The sequence below is a fragment of the Chiloscyllium punctatum genome, unplaced genomic scaffold (assembly GCF_047496795.1).
Source record: "Chiloscyllium punctatum isolate Juve2018m unplaced genomic scaffold, sChiPun1.3 scaffold_557, whole genome shotgun sequence".
Classification (NCBI taxonomy): Eukaryota; Metazoa; Chordata; class Chondrichthyes; order Orectolobiformes; family Hemiscylliidae; genus Chiloscyllium; species Chiloscyllium punctatum.
The window spans coordinates 4,098-10,000 of NW_027310291.1; positions in this window are offsets into that span (position 1 = coordinate 4,098).

Genomic DNA, 5,903 nt, shown 5'->3' on the forward strand with positions numbered 1-5,903 from the left:
GATTTCTTCTTTTTAAACATTTTTCTAAGTTTTTCTGGTTACTGATTTCTTCTTTTTAAACATTTTTCTAAGTTTTTCTGGTTACTCACTTCTTCTTTTTAAACATTTTTCTAAGTTTTTCTGGTTACTCACTTCTTCTTTTGAAACATTTTTCTAAGTTTTTCTGGTTACTGATTTCTTCTTTTTAAACATTTTTCTAAGTTTTTCTGGTTACTGATTTCTTCTTTTTAAACATTTTTCGCAGTTTGTCTGGTTACTGATTTCTTCTTTTTAAACATTTTTCGCCGTTTTTCTGGTTACTGATTTCTTCTTTTTAAACATTTTTCTAAGTTTTTCTGGTTACTCACTTCTTCTTTTTAAACATTTTTCTAAGTTTTTCTGGTTACTGATTTCTTCTTTTTAAACATTTTTCGCAGTTTTTCTGGTTACTGATTTCTTCTTTTTAAACATTTTTCTAAGTTTTCCTGGTTACTGATTTCTTCTTTTTAAACATTTTTCGCAGTTTTTCTGGTTACTGATTTCTTCTTTTTAAACATTTTTCTAAGTTTTTCTGGTTACTCACTTCTTCTTTTTAAACATTTTTCTAAGTTTTCCTGGTTACTGATTTCTTCTTTTTAAACATTTTTCGCAGTTTGTCTGGTTACTGATTTCTTCTTTTTAAACATTTTTCGCAGTTTTTCTGGTTACTGATTTCTTCTTTTTAAACATTTTTCTAAGTTTTTCTGGTTACTCACTTCTTCTTTTATAACATTTTTCTAAGTTTTCCTGGTTACTGATTTCTTCTTTTTAAACATTTTTCTAAGTTTTCCTGGTTACTGATTTCTTCTTTTTAAACATTTTTCTAAGTTTTCCTGGTTACTGATTTCTTCTTTTTAAACATTTTTCTAAGTTTTTCTGGTTACTCATTTCTTCTTTTTAAACATTTTTCGCAGTTTTTCTGGTTACTGATTTCTTCTTTTTAAACATTTTCCTAAGTTTTCCTGGTTACTGATTTCTTCTTTTTAAACATTTTTCTAAGTTTTCCTGGTTACTCATTTCTTCTTTTTGATCATTTTTCTAAGTTTTCCTGGTTACTGATTTCTTCGTTTTGAACATTTTTCTAAGTTTTCCTGGTTACTCACTTCTTCTTTTCAAACATTTTTCATCGTTTTTCTGTTTACTCATTTAGCACTTTCAGGCACTTTCCGATCATTTCCTCGTTCCCGATTTCACCCTTTAAAACGCTTTCGGGCATTTCCCTAAGTTTTGCGGTTCACTCGTTTGGGACTCACTGACACCTTCTCTAGCTTCCCTGCTCACTTTTTTCGTACTGTTGAGAAAATTCGAACCCTTTCCTTAACTATGCCGGTTACTGACTTCACCGCTTCAGACCCTTGTCCCCGTAATGAAAGATACCATTTCCCACCGTGGGAAATGCACGAAAATCGGACTGAACACGGGGGAGGCTCCCCCCTCGAAGGCGAGACCGTCGGCAGAACCGCCGGGTCAAACCCGGCTGAGCTACCCGGCTTACAAGTCTCAAAGTCGGTATGAGCAGTCACGTCCACCCCCATTCCCTTTTGGACCACTTCCCACGGTTCCAAATGCATGAAAATCGGCCTGTACACGGGGGAGGCACCCGCCTCGAAGACGAGACCGTCGGCAGAACCGCCGGGTCAAACCCGGCTGAGCTACCCGGCTCGGAAGCGCCAAAGTCGGGTTGAGCAGTCACATTCACTCCCATCCCCTTTTGGGCAACTTCCCACGGTTGGAAATGCATGGAAATCGGACTGAACACGGGGGAGGCTCCCCCCTCGAAGGCGAGACCGTCGGCAGAACCGCCGTATCAAACCCGGCTGAGCTACCCGGCTTACAAGTCTCAAAGTCGGTATGAGCAGACACGTCCACCCCCATTCCCTTTTGGACCACTTCCCACGGTTCGAAATGCATGAAAATCGGCCTGTATACGGGGGAGGCACCCGCCTCGAAGACGAGACCGTCGGCAGAACCGCCGGGTCAAACCCGGCTGAGCTACCCGGCTCGGAAGCGCCAAAGTCGGGTTGAGCAGTCACATTCACTCCCATCCCCTTTTGGGCAACTTCCCACGGTTGGAAATGCATGGAAATCGGACTGAACACGGGGGAGGCTCCCCCCTCGAAGGCGAGACCGTCGGCAGAACCGCCGGATCAAACCCGGCTGAGCTACCCGGCTTACAAGTCTCAAAGTCGGTATGAGCAGACACGTCCACCCCCATTCCCTTTTGGACCACTTCCCACGGTTCGAAATGCATGAAAATCGGCCTGTATACGGGGGAGGCACCCGCCTCGAAGACGAGACCGTCGGCAGAACCGCCGGGTCAAACCCGGCCGGGCTACCCGGGTTAGAAGCCCTAGAGTCGGGTTGAGCAGTCACAATCACTCCCATCCCCTTTTGAACCTGTTCCCACCGTTGGAAATGCACGAAAATCGGCCTGTACACGGGGGAGGCTCCCCCCTCGAAGGCGAGACCGTCGGCAGAACCGCCGGGTCAAACCCGGCTGAGCTACCCGGCTTACAAGTCTCGAAGTCGGGTTGAGCAGTCACATTCACTCCCATCGACTTTTGGGCAACTTCCCACCGTTGCAAATGCATGAAAATCGGCCTGTACACGGGGGAGGCACCCGCCTCGAAGTCGAGACCGTCGGCAGAACCGCCGGGTCCAACCCGGCTGAGCTACCCGGCTTACAAGTCTCAAAGCCGGGTTGGGCAGTCACGTTCACCCCCATTCCCTTTTGGATCACTTCCCACGGTTCGAAATGCACGAAAACCGGCCTGTACACGGGGGAGGGTCCGCCCTCGAAGGCGAGACCGTCGGCAGAACCGCCGGGTCAAACCTGGCTGAGCTACCCGGCTTACAAGTCTCAAAGTCGGGTTGAGCAGTCACGTTCACTCCCATCGACTTTTAGACCACTTCCCACGGTTCGAAATGCACGAAAATCGGCCTGTACACGGGGGAGGCACCCGCCTCGAAGACGAGACCGTCGGCAGAACCGCCGGGTCAAACCCGGCCGAGCTACCCGGCTTAAAAGTCTCAAAGTCGGTATGAGCAGTCACATTCACCCCCATTCCCTTTTGGACCACTTCCCACGGTTGGAAATGCATGAAAATCGGCCTGGACACGGGGGAGGCTCCCCCCTCGATGACGAGACCGTCGGCAGAACCGCCGGAACAAACCCGGCTGAGCTACCCGGCTTACAAGTCTCAAAGTCGGTATGAGCAGACACGTCCACCCCCATTCCCTTTTGGACCACTTCCCACCGTTGGAAATGCACGAAAATCGGCCTGTACACGGGGGAGGCACCGGCCTCGAAGACGAGACCGTCGGCAGAACCGCCGGGTCAAACCCGGCTGAGCTACCCGGCTTACAAGTCTCAAAGTCGGGTTGAGCAGTCACATTCACTCCCATCGACTTTTGGGCAACTTCCCACGGTTCGAAATGCACAAGATTCGGCCTGAACACGGGGGACGCTCCCCCCTCGAAGGCGAGACCGTCGGCAGACCCGCCGGGTCAAACCCGGCTGAGCTACCCGGCTCGGAAGCGCCAAAGTCGGTATGAGCAGTCACGTTCACTCCCATCCCCTTTTGGACCGCTTCCCACGGTACGAAATGCATGAAAATCGGCCTGTACACGGGGGAGGCACCCGCCTCGAAGACGAGACCGTCGGCAGAACCGCCGGGTCAAACCCGGCTGAGCTACCCGGCTTACAAGTCTCAAAGTCGGGTTGAGCAGTCACATTCACTCCCATCGACTTTTGGGCAACTTCCCACGGTTCGAAATGCACAAAATTCGGCCTGAACACGGGGGACGCTCCCCCCTCGAAGGCGAGACCGTCGGCAGAACCGCCGGGTCAAACCCGGCTGAGCTACCCGGCTTAAAAGTCTCAAAGTCGGTATGAGCAGTCACATTCACCCCCATTCCCTTTTGGACCACTTCCCACGGTTGGAAATGCATGAAAATCGGCCTGGACACGGGGGAGGCTCCCCCCTCGATGACGAGACCGTCGGCAGAACCGCCGGAACAAACCCGGCTGAGCTACCCGGCTTACAAGTCTCAAAGTCGGTATGAGCAGACACGTCCACCCCCATTCCCTTTTGGACCACTTCCCACCGTTGGAAATGCACGAAAATCGGCCTGTACACGGGGGAGGCACCGGCCTCGAAGACGAGACCGTCGGCAGAACCGCCGGATCAAACCCGGCCGAGCTACCCGGGTTAGAAGCCTCAGAGTCGGGTTGAGCAGTCACGTCCACCCCCATTCCCTTTTGGACCACTTCCCACGGTTCGAAATGCACGAAAATCGGCCTGTACACGGGGGAGGGAGCCGCCTCGAAGACGAGACCGTCGGCAGAACCGCCGGTTCAAACCCGGCTGAGCTACCAGGCTCGGAAGCGCCAAAGTCGGGTTGAGCAGTCACATTCACTCCCATCCCCTTTTGGGCAACTTCCCACCGTTGCAAATGCATGAAAATCGGCCTGTACACGGGGGAGGGAGCCGCCTCGAAGACGAGACCGTCGGCAGAACCGCCGGATCAAACCCGGCTGAGCTACCAGGCTCGGAAGCGCCAAAGTCGGTATGAGCAGTCACATTCACTCCCATCCCCTTTTGGGCCACTTCCCACGGTTCGAAATGCACGAAAATCGGACTGAACACGGGGGAGGCTCCCCCCTCCAAAACGAGACCATCGGCAGAATCGACGGGTCAAACCCGGCCGAGCTACCCGGGTTAGAAGCCTCAAAGTCGGGTTGAGCAGTCACGTCCACCCCCATCCCCTTTTGGACCACTTCCCACGGTTCGAAATGCACGAAAATCGGCCTGTACACGGGGGAGGCACCCGCCTCGAAGACGAGACCGTCGGCAGACCCGCCGGATCAAACCCGGCCGAGCTACACGGCTTACAAGTCTCAATGTCGGTATGAGCAGTCACGTCCACCCCTATTCCCTTTTGGACCACTTCCCACGGTACGAAATGCATGAAAATCGGCCTGTACACGGGGGAGGCACCCGCCTCGAAGACGAGACCGTCGGCAGAACCGCCGGGTCAAACCCGGCTGAGCTACCCGGCTCGGAAGCGCCAAAGTCGGGTTGAGCAGTCACATTCACTCCCATCGACTTTTGGGCAACTTCCCACGGTTCGAAATGCACAAAATTCGGCCTGAACACGGGGGACGCTCCCCCCTCGAAGGCGAGACCGTCGGCAGAACCGCCGGGTCAAACCCGGCTGAGCTACCCGGGTCGGAAGCGCCAAGGTCGGTATGAGCAGTCACATTCACTCCCATCCCCTTTTGGACCGCTTCCCACGGTTTGAAATGCACGAAAATCGGCCTGTACACGGGGGAGGCTCCGCCCTCGAAGGCGAGACCGACGGCAGAACCGCCGGGTCAAACCCGGCCGGGCTACCCGGGTTAGAAGCCTCAGAGTCGGGTTGAGCAGTCACATTCACCCCCATCCCCTTTTGAACCTCTTCCCACCGTTGGAAATGCACGAAAATCGGCCTGTACACGGGGGAGGCGCCCCTCTCGAAGGCGAGACCGACGGCAGAACCGCCGGGTCAAACCCGGCCGAGCTACCCGGGTTAGAAGCCTCAGAGTCGGGTTGAGCAGTCACATTCACCCCCATCCCCTTATGAACCTCTTCCCACCGTTGGAAATGCACGAAAATCGGCCTGTACACGGGGGAGGCCCCCCTCTCGAAGACGAGACCGTCGGCAGACCCGCCGGATCAAACCCGGCCGAGCTACACGGCTTACAAGTCTCGATGTCGGTATGAGCAGTCACGTCCACCCCCATTCCCTTTTGGACCACTTCCCACGGTACGAAATGCATGAAAATCGGCCTGTACACGGGGGAGGCACCCGCCTCGAAGACGAGACCGTCGGCAGAACCGCCG